This window comes from Pristiophorus japonicus, unplaced genomic scaffold (assembly GCF_044704955.1).
Source record: "Pristiophorus japonicus isolate sPriJap1 unplaced genomic scaffold, sPriJap1.hap1 HAP1_SCAFFOLD_958, whole genome shotgun sequence".
Lineage (NCBI taxonomy): Eukaryota > Metazoa > Chordata > Chondrichthyes > Pristiophoridae > Pristiophorus > Pristiophorus japonicus.
In genome coordinates this window covers 74,446-93,095 of record NW_027254887.1, presented here as the reverse complement: position 1 = coordinate 93,095, position 18,650 = coordinate 74,446, and the positions used below count along the sequence as shown (strand labels likewise).

The window sequence follows — 18,650 nt, the reverse complement described above, 5'->3', positions numbered from 1 at the left end:
ACCATCCCGGTCACCGACACCATCCCGGTCACCGACACCGTCCCTGTCACCGACACATTCCCGGTCACCGACACCGTCCCCTTCACCGACACCATCCCGGTCACTGACACCATCCCGGTCACCGACACCATCCCGGTCACCGACACCATCTCGGTCACCGACACCATCCCGGTCACCGACACCATCTCGGTCACCGACACCATCCCGGTCACCGACACCATCCCCGTCACCGACACCATCTCGGTCACCGACACCATCCCGGTCACCGACACCATCCTGGTCACCGACACCGTCCCTGCCACCGACACCGTCCCGGTCACCGACACCGTCCCTGTCACCGACACCGTTCCGGTCACCTACACCAACCCTGTCACCAACACCATCCGGGTCACCGACACCATCCCGGTCACCGACACCATCCCGGTCACCGACAACATCCAGGTCACCGACACCGTCCCTGTCACCGACACCGTCCCGGTCATCGACACCGTCCCCTTCACCGACACCATCCCGGTCACCGACACCATCCCGGTCACCGACACCATCCCCGTCACCGACACCATCCCGGTCACCAACACCATCCCTGTCACCGACACCATCCCGGTCACCGACACTATCCCGGTCACCGACAGCATCCCGGCACCAGCACCATCCCGGTCACCGACACCATCCCGGTCACCTACACCATCCCGGTAACCGACACCATTCCGGTCACCGACACCATCCCGGTCACCGACACCATCCCCTTCACCGACACCATCCCGGTCACCGACACCATCCCAGTCACCGACACCATCCCGGTCACCGACACCATCCCGGTCACCGACACCATCCCCTTCACCGACGCCATCCCGGTCACCGACACCATCCCGGTCACCGACACCATCCCCTTCACCGACACTATCCCGGTCACCGGCACCATCCCGGTCACCGACACCATCCCGGTCACTGACACCATCCCCTTCACCGACACCATCCCCGTCACCGACACCATCCCGGTCACCGACACCATCCCGGTCACCGACAACATCCAGGTCACCGACACCGTCCCTGTCACCGACACCGTCCCGGTCACCGACACCATCCCCTTCACCGACACCATCCCGGTCACCGACACCATCCCGGTCACCGACACCATCCCGGTCACCGACGCCATCCCGGTCACCGACACCATCCCGGTCACCGACACCATCCCCTTCACCGACACTATCCCGGTCACCGGCACCATCCCGGTCACCGACACCATCCCGGTCACCGACACCATCCCCTTCACCGACACCATCCCCGTCACCGACACCATCCCGGTCACCGACACCATCCCGGTCACCGACAACATCCAGGTCACCGACACCGTCCCTGTCACCGACACCGTCCCAGTCAACGACACCGTCCCGGTCACTGACACCGTCCCGGTCACTGACACCGTCCAGGTCAACCAAAACCGTCCCTGTCACCGACACCGTCCCGGTCACCGACACCAACTCTGTCACCAACACCATCCCCGTCACCGACACCATCCCGGTCACCAACACCATACCGGTCACCGACACCGTCCCGGTCAACCAAAACCGTCCCTGTCACCGACACCGTCCCTGTCACCGACACCGTCCCGGTCACCGACACCAACCCTGTCACCAACACCGTCCCTGTCACCGACATCGTCCCGGTCACCGACACCAACCCTGTCACCAACACCATCCCCGTCACCGACACCATCCCGGTCACCGACACCATCCCGGTCACCGACAACATCCAGGTCACCGACAACATCCAGGTCACCGACACCGTCCCTGTCACCGACACCGTCCCGGTCACCGACACCATCCCCTTCACCGACACCATCCCGGTCACCGACACCATCCCCTTCACCGATACCATCCCGGTCACCAACACCATCCCCGTCAACGACACCGTCCCGGTCACTGACACCGTCCCGGTCACTGACACCGTCCCGGTCAACCAAAACCGTCCCTGTCAACGACACCGTCCCGGTCACCGACACCAACCCGGTCACCGACACCATCCCCTTCACCGATACCATCCCGGTCACCGACACCATCCCCTTCACCGACACCATCCCCTTCACCGACACCATCCCGGTCACCGACACCATCCCCTTCACCGACACCATCCCGGTCACCGACACCATCCCCTTCACCGACACCATCCCGGTCACCGACACCATCCCGGTCACCGACACCATCCCGGTCACCGACACCATCCCGGTCACCGACACCATCTCCTTCGCCGACACCATCCCCTTCACCGACACTATCCCGGTCACCGGCACCATCCCGGTCACCGACACCATCCCGGTCACCGACACCATCCCCTTCACCGACACCATCCCGGTCACCGGCACCATCCCGGTCACCGACACCATCCCGGTCACCGGCACCATCCCGGTCACCGACACCATCCCGGTCACCGACACCATCCCGGTCACCGACACCTTCCCGGTCACCGACACCGTCCCCTTCACCGACACCATCCCGGTCACCGACACCGTCCCTGTCACCGACACCTTCCCGGTCACCGACACCGTCCCCTTCACTGACACCATCCCGGTCACTGACACCATCCCCGTCACCGACACCATCCCGGTCACCGACACCATCCCTGTCACCGACACCATCTCGGTCACCGACACCATCCCGGTCACCGACACCATCTCGGTCACCGACACCATCCCGGCCACCGACATCATCCCCGTCACCGACACCATCTCGGTCACCGACACCATCCCGGTCACCGACACCATCTCGGTCACCGACACCAACCCGGTCACCGACACCGTCCCGGTCACCGACACCAACCCTGTCACCAACACCATCCCCATCACCGACACCATCCCGGTCACCGACACCATCCCGGTCACCGACAACATCCAGGTCACCGACACCGTCCCTGTCACCGACACCGTCCCGGTCACCGACACCATCCCCTTCACCGACACCATCTCGGTCACCGACACCATCCCGGTCACCGACACCATCCTGGTCACCGACACCGTCCCTGCCACCGACACCGTCCCGGTCACCGACACCGTCCCTGTCACCGACACCGTTCCGGTCACCTACACCAACCCTGTCACCAACACCATCCCCGTCACCGACACCATCCCGGTCACCGACACCATCCCGGTCACCGACAACATCCAGGTCACCGACACCGTCCCTGTCACCGACACCGTCCCGGTCATCGACACCGTCCCCTTCACCGACACCATCCCGGTCACCGACACCATCCCGGTCACCGACACCATCCCCGTCACCGACACCATCCCGGTCACCGACACCATCCCTGTCACCGACACCATCCCGGTCACCGACACTATCCCGGTCACCGACACCATCCCGGCACCAGCACCATCCCGGTCACCGACACCATCCCGGTCACCTACACCATCCCGGTAACCGACACCATCCCGGTCACCGACACCATCCCGGTCACCGACACCATCCCCTTCACCGACACCATCCCGGTCACCGACACCATCCCAGTCACCGACACCATCCCGGTCACCGACACCATCCCGGTCACCGACACCATCCCCTTCACCGACGCCATCCCGGTCACCGACACCATCCCGGTCACCGACACCATCCCCTTCACCGACACTATCCCGGTCACCGGCACCATCCCGGTCACCGACACCATCCCGGTCACTGACACCATCCCCTTCACCGACACCATCCCCGTCACCGACACCATCCCGGTCACCGACACCATCCCGGTCACCGACAACATCCAGGTCACCGACACCGTCCCTGTCACCGACATCGTCCCGGTCACCGACACCATCCCCTTCACCGACACCATCCCGGTTACCGACACCAACCCGGTCACCGACACCATCCCGGTCACCGACACCATCCCGGTCACCGACACCATCCCGGCACCAACACCATCCCGGTCACTGACACCATCCCCGTCACCGACACCATCCCGGTCACCGACACCATCCCTGTCACCGACACCATCCCGGTCACCGACACCATCCCGGTCACCGACACCATCCCGGTCACCGACACCATCCCGGCACCGACACCATCCCGGTCACCGACACCATCCCGGTCACCTACACCATCCCGGTAACCGACACCATCCCGGTCACCGACACCATCCCGGTCACCGACACCATCCCGGTCACCGACACCATCCCGGTCACCGACACCATCCCGGTCACCGACGCCATCCCGGTCACCGACACCATCCCGGTCACCGACACCATCCCCTTCACCGACACTATCCCGGTCACCGGCACCATCCCGGTCACCTACACCATCCCGGTCACCGACACCATCCCCTTCACCGACACCATCCCCGTCACCGACACCATCCCGGTCACCGACACCATCCCGGTCACCGACAACATCCAGGTCACCGACACCGTCCCTGTCACCGACACCGTCCCTGTCACCGACACCGTCCCAGTCAACGACACCGTCCCGGTCACTGACACCGTCCCGGTCACTGACACCGTCCAGGTCAACCAAAACCGTCCCTGTCACCGACACCGTCCCGGTCACCGACACCAACCCTGTCACCAACACCATCCCCGTCACCGACACCATCCCGGTCACCAACACCATACCGGTCACCGACACCGTCCCGGTCAACCAAAACCGTCCCTGTCACCGACACCGTCCCTGTCACCGACACCGTCCCGGTCACCGACACCAACCCTGTCACCAACACCGTCCCTGTCACCGACATCGTCCCGGTCACCGACACCAACCCTGTCACCAACACCATCCCCGTCACCGACACCATCCCGGTCACCGACACCATCCCGGTCACCGACAACATCCAGGTCACCGACACCGTCCCTGTCACCGACACCGTCCCGGTCACCGACACCATCCCCTTCACCGACACCATCCCGGTCACCGACACCATCCCCTTCACCGATACCATCCCGGTCACCAACACCATCCCCGTCAACGACACCGTCCCGGTCACTGACACCGTCCCGGTCACTGACACCGTCCCGGTCAACCAAAACCGTCCCTGTCACCGACACCGTCCCGGTCACCGACACCAACCCGGTCACCGACACCATCCCCTTCACCGATACCATCCCGGTCACCGACACCATCCCCTTCACCGACACCATCCCCTTCACCGACACCATCCCGGTCACCGACACCATCCCCTTCACCGACACCATCCCGGTCACCGACACCATCCCCTTCACCGACACCATCCCGGTCACCGACACCATCCCAGTCACCGACACCATCCCGGTCACCGACACCATCCCGGTCACCGACACCATCTCCTTCGCCGACACCATCCCCTTCACCGACACTATCCCGGTCACCGGCACCATCCCGGTCACCGACACCATCCCGGTCACCGACACCATCCCCTTCACCGACACCATCCCGGTCACCGGCACCATCCCGGTCACCGACACCATCCCGGTCACCGGCACCATCCCGGTCACCGACACCATCCCGGTCACCGACACCATCCCGGTCACCGACACCTTCCCGGTCACCGACACCGTCCCCTTCACCGACACCATCCCGGTCACCGACACCGTCCCTGTCACCGACACCTTCCCGGTCACCGACACCGTCCCCTTCACTGACACCATCCCGGTCACTGACACCATCCCCGTCACCGACACCATCCCGGTCACCGACACCATCCCTGTCACCGACACCATCTCGGTCACCGACACCATCCCGGTCACCGACACCATCTCGGTCACCGACACCATCCCGGCCACCGACATCATCCCCGTCACCGACACCATCTCGGTCACCGACACCATCCCGGTCACCGACACCATCTCGGTCACCGACACCAACCCGGTCACCGACACCGTCCCGGTCACCGACACCAACCCTGTCACCAACACCATCCCCATCACCGACACCATCCCGGTCACCGACACCATCCCGGTCACCGACAACATCCAGGTCACCGACACCGTCCCTGTCACCGACACCGTCCCGGTCACCGACACCATCCCCTTCACCGACACCATCCGGTCACCGACACCATCCCCTTCACCGATACCATCCCGGTCACCAACACCATCCCCGTCACCGACACCGTCCCTGTCACCGACACCGTCCCTGTCACCGACACCGTCCCAGTCAACGACACCGTCCCGGTCACTGACACCGTCCCGGTCAACCAAAACCGTCCCTGTCACCGACACCGTCCCGGTCACCGACACCAACCCTGTCACCAACACCATCCCCGTCACCGACACCATCACGAACACCAACACCATACCGGTCACCGACACCGTCCCGGTCAACCAAAACCGTCCCTGTCACCGACATCGTCCCGGTCACCGACACCAACCCTGTCACCAACACCATCCCCGTCACCGACACCATCCCGGTCACCGACACCATCCCGGTCACCGACAACATCCAGGTCACCGACACCGTCCCTGTCACCGACACCGTCCCGGTCACCGACACCATCCCCTTTACCGACACCATCCCGGTCACCGACACCATCCCCTTCACCGATACCATCCCGGTCACCAACACCATCCCCGTCAACGACACCGTCCCGGTCACTGACACCGTCCCGGTCACTGACACCGTCCCGGTCAACCAAAACCGTCCCTGTCACCGACACCGTCCCGGTCACCGACACCAACCCGGTCACCGACACCATCCCCTTCACCGATACCATCCCGGTCACCGACACCATCCCCTTCACCGACACCATCCCCTTCACCGACACCATCCCGGTCACCGATACCATCCCCTTCACCGACACCATCCCGGTCACCGACACCATCCCGGTCACCGACACCATCCCGGTCACCGACAACATCCAGGTCACCGACACCGTCCCTGTCACCGACACCGTCCCTGTCACCGACACCGTCCCAGTCAACGACACCGTCCCGGTCACTGACACCGTCCCGGTCACTGACACCGTCCAGGTCAACCAAAACCGTCCCTGTCACCGACACCGTCCCGGTCACCGACACCAACCCTGTCACCAACACCATCCCCGTCACCGACACCATCCCGGTCACCAACACCATACCGGTCACCGACACCGTCCCGGTCAACCAAAACCGTCCCTGTCACCGACACCGTCCCTGTCACCGACACCGTCCCGGTCACCGACACCAACCCTGTCACCAACACCGTCCCTGTCACCGACATCGTCCCGGTCACCGACACCAACCCTGTCACCAACACCATCCCCGTCACCGACACCATCCCGGTCACCGACACCATCCCGGTCACCGACAACATCCAGGTCACCGACACCGTCCCTGTCACCGACACCGTCCCGGTCACCGACACCATCCCCTTCACCGACACCATCCCGGTCACCGACACCATCCCCTTCACCGATACCATCCCGGTCACCAACACCATCCCCGTCAACGACACCGTCCCGGTCACTGACACCGTCCCGGTCACTGACACCCTCCCGGTCAACCAAAACCGTCCCTGTCACCGACACCGTCCCGGTCACCGACACCAACCCGGTCACCGACACCATCCCCTTCACCGATACCATCCCGGTCACCGACACCATCCCCTTCACCGACACCATCCCCTTCACCGACACCATCCCGGTCACCGACACCATCCCCTTCACCGACACCATCCCGGTCACCGACACCATCCCCTTCACCGACACCATCCCGGTCACCGACACCATCCCAGTCACCGACACCATCCCGGTCACCGACACCATCCCGGTCACCGACACCATCTCCTTCGCCGACACCATCCCCTTCACCGACACTATCCCGGTCACCAGCACCATCCCGGTCACCGACACCATCCCGGTCACCGACACCATCCCCTTCACCGACACCATCCCGGTCACCGGCACCATCCCGGTCACCGACACCATCCCGGTCACCGGCACCATCCCGGTCACCGACACCATCCCGGTCACCGACACCATCCCGGTCACCGACACCTTCCCGGTCACCGACACCGTCCCCTTCACCGACACCATCCCGGTCACCGACACCGTCCCTGTCACCGACACCTTCCCGGTCACCGACACCGTCCCCTTCACTGACACCATCCCGGTCACTGACACCATCCCCGTCACTGACACCATCCCGGTCACCGACACCATCCCTGTCACCGACACCATCTCGGTCACCGACACCATCCCGGTCACCGACACCATCTCGGTCACCGACACCATCCCGGCCACCGACATCATCCCCGTCACCGACACCATCTCGGTCACCGACACCATCCCGGTCACCGACACCATCTCGGTCACCGACACCATCCCGGTCACCGACACCGTCCCGGTCACCGACACCAACCCTGTCACCAACACCATCCCCGTCACCGACACCATCCCGGTCACCGACACCATCCCGGTCACCGACAACATCCAGGTCACCGACACCGTCCCTGTCACCGACACCGTCCCGGTCACCGACACCATCCCCTTCACCGACACCATCCGGTCACCGACACCATCCCCTTCACCGATACCATCCCGGTCACCAACACCATCCCCGTCACCGACACCGTCCCTGTCACCGACACCGTCCCTGTCACCGACACCGTCCCAGTCAACGACACCGTCCCGGTCACTGACACCGTCCCGGTCACTGACACCGTCCCGGTCAACCAAAACCGTCCCTGTCACCGACACCGTCCCGGTCACCGACACCAACCCTGTCACCAACACCATCCCCGTCACCGACACCATCACGAACACCAACACCATACCGGTCACCGACACCGTCCCGGTCAACCAAAACCGTCCCTGTCACCGACACCGTCCCTGTCACCGACACCGTCCCGGTCACCGACACCAACCCTGTCACCAACACCGTCCCTGTCACCGACATCGTCCCGGTCACCGACACCAACCCTGTCACCAACACCATCCCCGTCACCGACACCATCCCGGTCACCGACACCATCCCGGTCACCGACAACATCCAGGTCACCGACACCGTCCCTGTCACGGACACCGTCCCGGTCACCGACACCATCCCCTTCACCGACACCATCCCGGTCACCGACACCATCCCCTTCACCGATACCATCCCGGTCACCAACACCATCCCCGTCAACGACACCGTCCCGGTCACTGACACCGTCCCGGTCACTGACACCGTCCCGGTCAACCAAAACCGTCCCTGTCACCGACACCGTCCCGGTCACCGACACCAACCCGGTCACCGACACCATCCCCTTCACCGATACCATCCCGGTCACCGACACCATCCCCTTCACCGACACCATCCCCTTCACCGACACCATCCCGGTCACCGATACCATCCCCTTCACCGACACCATCCCGGTCACCGACACCATCCCGGTCACCGACAACATCCCCTTCACCGACACCATCCCGGTCACCGACACCATCCCAGTCACCGACACCATCCCGGTCACCGACACCATCCCCTTCACCGATACCATCCCGGTCACCAACACCATCCCCGTCACCGACACCGTCCCTGTCACCGACACCGTCCCTGTCACCGACACCGTCCCAGTCAACGACACCGTCCCGGTCACTGACACCGTCCCGGTCACTGACACCGTCCCGGTCAACCAAAACCGTCCCTGTCACCGACACCGTCCCGGTCACCGACACCAACCCTGTCACCAACACCATCCCCGTCACCGACACCATCACGAACACCAACACCATACCGGTCACCGACACCGTCCCGGTCAACCAAAACCGTCCCTGTCACCGACATCGTCCCGGTCACCGACACCAACCCTGTCACCAACACCATCCCCGTCACCGACACCATCCCGGTCACCGACACCATCCCGGTCACCGACAACATCCAGGTCACCGACACCGTCCCTGTCACCGACACCGTCCCGGTCACCGACACCATCCCCTTCACCGACACCATCCCGGTCACCGACACCATCCCCTTCACCGATACCATCCCGGTCACCAACACCATCCCCGTCAACGACACCGTCCCGGTCACTGACACCGTCCCGGTCACTGACACCGTCCCGGTCAACCAAAACCGTCCCTGTCACCGACACCGTCCCGGTCACCGACACCAACCCGGTCACCGACACCATCCCCTTCACCGATACCATCCCGGTCACCGACACCATCCCCTTCACCGACACCATCCCCTTCACCGACACCATCCCGGTCACCGATACCATCCCCTTCACCGACACCATCCCGGTCACCGACACCATCCCGGTCACCGACACCATCCCGGTCACCGACAACATCCAGGTCACCGACACCGTCCCTGTCACCGACACCGTCCCTGTCACCGACACCGTCCCAGTCAACGACACCGTCCCGGTCACTGACACCGTCCCGGTCACTGACACCGTCCAGGTCAACCAAAACCGTCCCTGTCACCGACACCGTCCCGGTCACCGACACCAACCCTGTCACCAACACCATCCCCGTCACCGACACCATCCCGGTCACCAACACCATACCGGTCACCGACACCGTCCCGGTCAACCAAAACCGTCCCTGTCACCGACACCGTCCCTGTCACCGACACCGTCCCGGTCACCGACACCAACCCTGTCACCAACACCGTCCCTGTCACCGACATCGTCCCGGTCACCGACACCAACCCTGTCACCAACACCATCCCCGTCACCGACACCATCCCGGTCACCGACACCATCCCGGTCACCGACAACATCCAGGTCACCGACACCGTCCCTGTCACCGACACCGTCCCGGTCACCGACACCATCCCCTTCACCGACACCATCCCGGTCACCGACACCATCCCCTTCACCGATACCATCCCGGTCACCAACACCATCCCCGTCAACGACACCGTCCCGGTCACTGACACCGTCCCGGTCACTGACACCCTCCCGGTCAACCAAAACCGTCCCTGTCACCGACACCGTCCCGGTCACCGACACCAACCCGGTCACCGACACCATCCCCTTCACCGATACCATCCCGGTCACCGACACCATCCCCTTCACCGACACCATCCCCTTCACCGACACCATCCCGGTCACCGACACCATCCCCTTCACCGACACCATCCCGGTCACCGACACCATCCCCTTCACCGACACCATCCCGGTCACCGACACCATCCCAGTCACCGACACCATCCCGGTCACCGACACCATCTCCTTCGCCGACACCATCCCCTTCACCGACACTATCCCGGTCACCAGCACCATCCCGGTCACCGACACCATCCCGGTCACCGACACCATCCCCTTCACCGACACCATCCCGGTCACCGGCACCATCCCGGTCACCGACACCATCCCGGTCACCGGCACCATCCCGGTCACCGACACCATCCCGGTCACCGACACCATCCCGGTCACCGACACCTTCCCGGTCACCGACACCGTCCCCTTCACCGACACCATCCCGGTCACCGACACCGTCCCTGTCACCGACACCTTCCCGGTCACCGACACCGTCCCCTTCACTGACACCATCCCGGTCACTGACACCATCCCCGTCACTGACACCATCCCGGTCACCGACACCATCCCTGTCACCGACACCATCTCGGTCACCGACACCATCCCGGTCACCGACACCATCTCGGTCACCGACACCATCCCGGCCACCGACATCATCCCCGTCACCGACACCATCTCGGTCACCGACACCATCCCGGTCACCGACACCATCTCGGTCACCGACACCATCCCGGTCACCGACACCGTCCCGGTCACCGACACCAACCCTGTCACCAACACCATCCCCGTCACCGACACCATCCCGGTCACCGACACCATCCCGGTCACCGACAACATCCAGGTCACCGACACCGTCCCTGTCACCGACACCGTCCCGGTCACCGACACCATCCCCTTCACCGACACCATCCGGTCACCGACACCATCCCCTTCACCGATACCATCCCGGTCACCAACACCATCCCCGTCACCGACACCGTCCCTGTCACCGACACCGTCCCTGTCACCGACACCGTCCCAGTCAACGACACCGTCCCGGTCACTGACACCGTCCCGGTCACTGACACCGTCCCGGTCAACCAAAACCGTCCCTGTCACCGACACCGTCCCGGTCACCGACACCAACCCTGTCACCAACACCATCCCCGTCACCGACACCATCACGAACACCAACACCATACCGGTCACCGACACCGTCCCGGTCAACCAAAACCGTCCCTGTCACCGACACCGTCCCTGTCACCGACACCGTCCCGGTCACCGACACCAACCCTGTCACCAACACCGTCCCTGTCACCGACATCGTCCCGGTCACCGACACCAACCCTGTCACCAACACCATCCCCGTCACCGACACCATCCCGGTCACCGACACCATCCCGGTCACCGACAACATCCAGGTCACCGACACCGTCCCTGTCACGGACACCGTCCCGGTCACCGACACCATCCCCTTCACCGACACCATCCCGGTCACCGACACCATCCCCTTCACCGATACCATCCCGGTCACCAACACCATCCCCGTCAACGACACCGTCCCGGTCACTGACACCGTCCCGGTCACTGACACCGTCCCGGTCAACCAAAACCGTCCCTGTCACCGACACCGTCCCGGTCACCGACACCAACCCGGTCACCGACACCATCCCCTTCACCGATACCATCCCGGTCACCGACACCATCCCCTTCACCGACACCATCCCCTTCACCGACACCATCCCGGTCACCGATACCATCCCCTTCACCGACACCATCCCGGTCACCGACACCATCCCGGTCACCGACAACATCCCCTTCACCGACACCATCCCGGTCACCGACACCATCCCAGTCACCGACACCATCCCGGTCACCGACACCATACCGGTCACCGACACCATCTCCTTCGCCGACACCATCCCCTTCACCGACACTATCCCGGTCACCGGCACCATCCCGGTCACCGACACCATCCCGGTCACCGACACCATCCCCTTCACCGACACCATCCCGGTCACCGGCACCATCCCGGTCACCGACACCGTCCCCTTCACTGACACCATCCCGGTCACTGACACCATCCCCGTCACCGACACCATCCCGGTCACCGACACCATCCCTGTCACCGACACCATCTCGGTCACCGACACCATCCCGGTCACCGACACCATCTCGGTCACCGACACCATCCCGGCCACCGACATCATCCCCGTCACCGACACCATCTCGGTCACCGACACCATCCCGGTCACCGACACCATCCCCGTCACCGACACCATCTCGGTCACCGACACCGTCCCTGTCACCGACACCGTCCCTGTCACCGACACCATCCCGGTCACCTACACCATCCCTGTCACTGACACCATCCCCGTCACCGACACCATCCCAGTCACCGACACCATCCCTGTCACCGACACCATCTCGGTCACCGACACCATCCCGGTCACCGACACCATCTCGGTCACCGACACCATCCCGGCCACCGACATCATCCCCGTCACCGACACCATCTCGGTCACCGACACCATCCCGGTCACCGACACCATCCCCGTCACCGACACCATCCCGGTCACCGACACCATCCCGGTCACCGACACCATCCCGGTCACCGACAACATCCAGGTCACCGACACCGTCCCTGTCACCGACACCGTCCCGGTCACCGACACCATCCCCTTCACCGACACCATCCGGTCACCGACACCATCCCCTTCACCGATACCATCCCGGTCACCAACACCATCCCCGTCACCGACACCGTCCCTGTCACCGACACCGTCCCTGTCACCGACACCGTCCCAGTCAACGACACCGTCCCGGTCACTGACACCGTCCCGGTCACTGACACCGTCCCGGTCAACCAAAACCGTCCCTGTCACCGACACCGTCCCGTTCACCGACACCAACCCTGTCACCAACACCATCCCCGTCACCGACACCTACCCGGTCACCAACACCATACCGGTCACCGACACCGTCCCGGTCAACCAAAACCGTCCCTGTCACCGACACCGTCCCTGTCACCGACACCGTCCCGGTCACCGACACCAACCCGGTCACCAGCACCGTCCCTGTCACCGACATCGTCCCGGTCACCGACACCAACCCTGTCACCAACACCATCCCCGTCACCGACACAATCCCGGTCACCGACACCATCCCGGTCACCGACAACATCCAGGTCACCGACACCGTCCCTGTCACCGACACCGTCCCGGTCACCAACACCATCCCCGTCAACGACACCGTCCCGGTCACTGACACCGTCCCGGTCACTGACACCGTCCCGGTCAACCAAAACCGTCCCTGTCACCGACACCGTCCCGGTCACCGACACCAACCCGGTCACCGACACCATCCCGGTCACCGATACCATCCCGGTCACCGACACCATCCCAGTCACCGACACCATCCCCTTCACCGACACCATCACGGTCACCGACACCATCCCCTTCACCGACACCATCCCGGTCACCGGCACCATCTCGGTCACCGACACCATCCCGGTCACCGACACCATCCCGGCACCAACACCATCCCGGTCACTGACACCATCCCCGTCACCGACACCATCCCGGTCACCGACACCATCCCTGTCACCGACACCGTCCCTGTCACCGACACCGTCCCGGTCACCGACACCATCCCCTTCACCGACACCATCCCGGTCACCGACACCAACCCGGTCACCGACACCATCCCGGTCACCGATACCATCCCGGTCACCGACACCATCCCGGTCACCGACACCATCCCGGCACCAACACCATCCCGGTCACTGACACCATCCCCGTCACCGACACCATCCCGGTCACCGACACCATCCCGGTCACCGACACCATCCCTGTCACCGACACCATCCCGGTCACCGACACCATCCCGGCACCAACACCATCCCGGTCACCGACACCATCCCGGTCACCTACACCATCCCGGTAACCGACACCATCCCGGTCACCGACACCATCCCGGTCACCGACACCATCCCCTTCACCGACACCATCCCGGTCACCGACACCATCCCGGTCACCGACACCATCCCGGTCACCGACACCATCCCGGTCACCGACACCATCCCGGTCACCGACACCATCCCGGTCACCGACGCCATCCCGGTCACCGACACCATCCCCTTCACCGACACTATCCCGGTCACCGGCACCATCCCGGTCACCGACACCATCCCGGTCACCGACAGCATCCCCTTCACCGACACCATCCCCGTCACCGACACCATCCCGGTCACCGACACCATCCCGGTCACCGACAACATCCAGGTCACCGACACCGTCCCTGTCACCGACACCGTCCCGGTCACCGACACCATCCCCTTCACCGACACCATCCCGGTCACCGACACCATCCCCTTCACCGATACCATCCCGGTCACCAACACCATCCCCGTCAACGACACCGTCCCGGTCACTGACACCGTCCCGGTCACTGACACCGTCCCGGTCAACCAAAACCGTCCCTGTCACCGACACCGTCCCGGTCACCGACACCAACCCGGTCACCGACACCAACCCGGTCACCGACACCATCCCGGTCACCGACACCATCCCCTTCACCGATACCATCCCGGTCACCGACACCATCCCGGTCACCGACACCATCCCCTTCACCGACACCATCCCGGTCACCGATACCATCCCCTTCACCGACACAATCCCGGTCACCGACACCATCCCGGTCACCGACAACATCCCCTTCACCGACACCATCCCGGTCACCGACACCATCCCAGTCACCGACACCATCCCCTTCACCGACACCATCCCGGTCACCGACACCATCCCGGTCACCGACACCATCTCCTTCACCGACGCCATCCCGGTCACCGACACCATCCGCTTCACCGACACTATCCCGGTCACCGGCACCATCCCGGTCACCGACACCATCCCGGTCACCGACACCATCCCCTTCACCGACACCATCCCGGTCACCGGCACCATCCCGGTCACCGACACCATCCCGGTCACCGACACCGTCCCGGTCACCGACACCATCCCGGTCACCTACACCATCCCTGTCACCGACACCTTCCCGGTCACCGACACCGTCCCCTTCACTGACACCATCCCGGTCACTGACACCATCCCCGTCACCGACACCATCCCGGTCACCGACACCATCCCTGTCACCGACACCATCTCAGTCACCGACACCATCCCGGTCACCGACACCATCTCGGTCACCGACACCATCCCGGCCACCGACACCATCCCCGTCACCGACACCATCTGGGGTCACCGACACCATCCCGGTCACCGACACCATCCCCGTCACCGACACCATCTCGGTCACCGACACTGTCCCTGTCACCGACACCGTCCCTGTCACCGACACCATCCCGGTCACCTACACCATCCCGGTCACTGACACCGTCCCAGTCACCGACACCGTCCTGGTCACCGACACCAACCCTGTCACCAACACCATCCCCGTCACCGACACCATCCCGGTCACCGACACCATCCCGGTCACCGACAACATCCAGGTCACCGACACCGTCCCTGTCACCGACACCGTCCCGGTCACCGACACCATCCCCTTCACCGACACCATCCGGTCACCGACACCATCCCCTTCACCGATACCATCCCGGTCACCAACACCATCCCCGTCACCGACACCGTCCCTGTCACCGACACCGTCCCTGTCACCGACACCGTCCCAGTCAACGACACCGTCCCGGTCACTGACACCGTCCCGGTCACTGACACCGTCCCGGTCACTGACACCGTCCCGGTCAACCAAAACCGTCCCTGTCACCGACACCGTCCCGGTCACCGACACCAACCCTGTCACCAACACCATCCCCGTCACCGACACCATCCCGGTCACCAACACCATACCGGTCACCGACACCGTCCCGGTCAACCAAAACCGTCCCTGTCACCGACACCGTCCCTGTCACTGACACCGTCCCGGTCACCGACACCAACCCTGTCACCAACACCGTCCCTGTCACCGACATCGTCCCGGTCACCGACACCAACCCTGTCACCAACACCATCCCCGTCACCGACACCATCCCGGTGACCAACACCGTTCCAGTCACCGACACCGTCCCTGTCACCGACACCGTCCCGGTCACCGACACCATCCCGGTCACCGACACCAACCCTGTCACCAACACCATCCCCGTCACCATCCCCGTCACCGACACCATCCCGGTTACCGACACCATCCCGGTCACCGACACCATCCCCGTCACCGACACCATCCCGGTCACCGACACCGTCCTTGTCACCGACACCAACCCTGTCACCAACACCATCCCGGTCACCGACACCGTCCTTGTCACCGACACCATCCCGGTCACCGACACCATCCCCGTCACCGACACCATCCCCGTCACCGACACCATCCCGGTCATCGACACCATCCCGGTCACCGACACCAACCCTGTCACCAACACCATCCCCGTCACCATCCCGGTCACCGACACCGTCCCTGTCACCGACACCGTCCCTGTCACCGACACCAACCCTGTCACCAACACCATCCCCGTCACCATCCCGGCACCGACACCGTCCCCGTCACCGACACCATCCCGGCACCGACACCGTCCCCGTCACCGACACCATCACCGTCACCAACACCATCACCATCACCGACACCATCCCGGCACCGCCACCATCACCATCACCGACACCATCCCGGCACCGCCACCATCACCATCACCGACACCATCCCGGCACCGACACCGTCCCAGTCACCGACACCATCCCGGCACCGACACCGTCCCCGACACCATCACCGTCACCGACACCATCCCGGCACCGCCACCATCCCGGCAACGACACCCTCACCGTCACCGACACCGTTCCGGTCACCGACACCATCCCGGCACCGTCACCGACACCATCCCGGCACCGAGACACACAGCACCTGGACACACTGCACCGGGACACACTGCACCGGGACACACGACACCGGTACACACGGCATCAGGGCACACTGCACCGGGACACACGGCACCGAGACACACAGCACCGGGACACACTGCACCGGGACACACAGCACCGGGACACACAGCACCGGGACACACAGCACCGGGACACACAGCACCGGGACACACGGCACCGGGACACACAGCACCGGGACACACAGCACCGGGACACACAGCACCGGGACACACAGCACCGGGACACACGGCATCAGGGCACACTGCACCGGGACACACTGCACCGGGACACACGGCACCGGGACACACGGCATCAGGGCACACTGCACCGGGACACACTGCACCGGGACACACTGCACCGGGACACACGGCATCAGGGCACACAGCACCGGGACACACTGCACCGGGACACACGGCACCGGGACACACAGCACCGGGACACACAGCACCGGGACACACGGCACCGGGACACACTACACCGGGACACACTGCACCGGGACACACTGCACCCGGACACACAGCACCGGGTCACACAGCACCGGGACACACTACACCGGGACACACTGCACCGGGACACACTACACCGGGACACACTACACCGGGACACACAGCACCGGGACACACTGCACCGGGTCACACGACACCGGTACACACGGCATCAGGGCACACTGCACCGGGACACACGGCACCGGGACACACTGCACCGGGACACACAGCACCGGGACACACTGCACCGGGTCACACGACACCGGTACACACGGCATCAGGGATCACTGCACCGGGACACACGGCACCGGGACACACAGCACCGGGACACACTGCACCGGGACACACTGCACCGGGACACA

At 64.3% G+C, this 18,650-nt stretch overlaps 1 protein-coding gene across 1 annotated transcript in view; it reads right to left on the bottom strand.

The window, feature by feature from the left end:
• The window catches only part of LOC139258380 (spectrin beta chain, non-erythrocytic 1-like), a gene marked incomplete at its 3' end in the record, with an annotated part of 91,286 nt that overhangs the window by 46,906 nt on the left and 25,730 nt on the right, over positions 1-18,650 (bottom strand). The window lies entirely within an intron of this gene.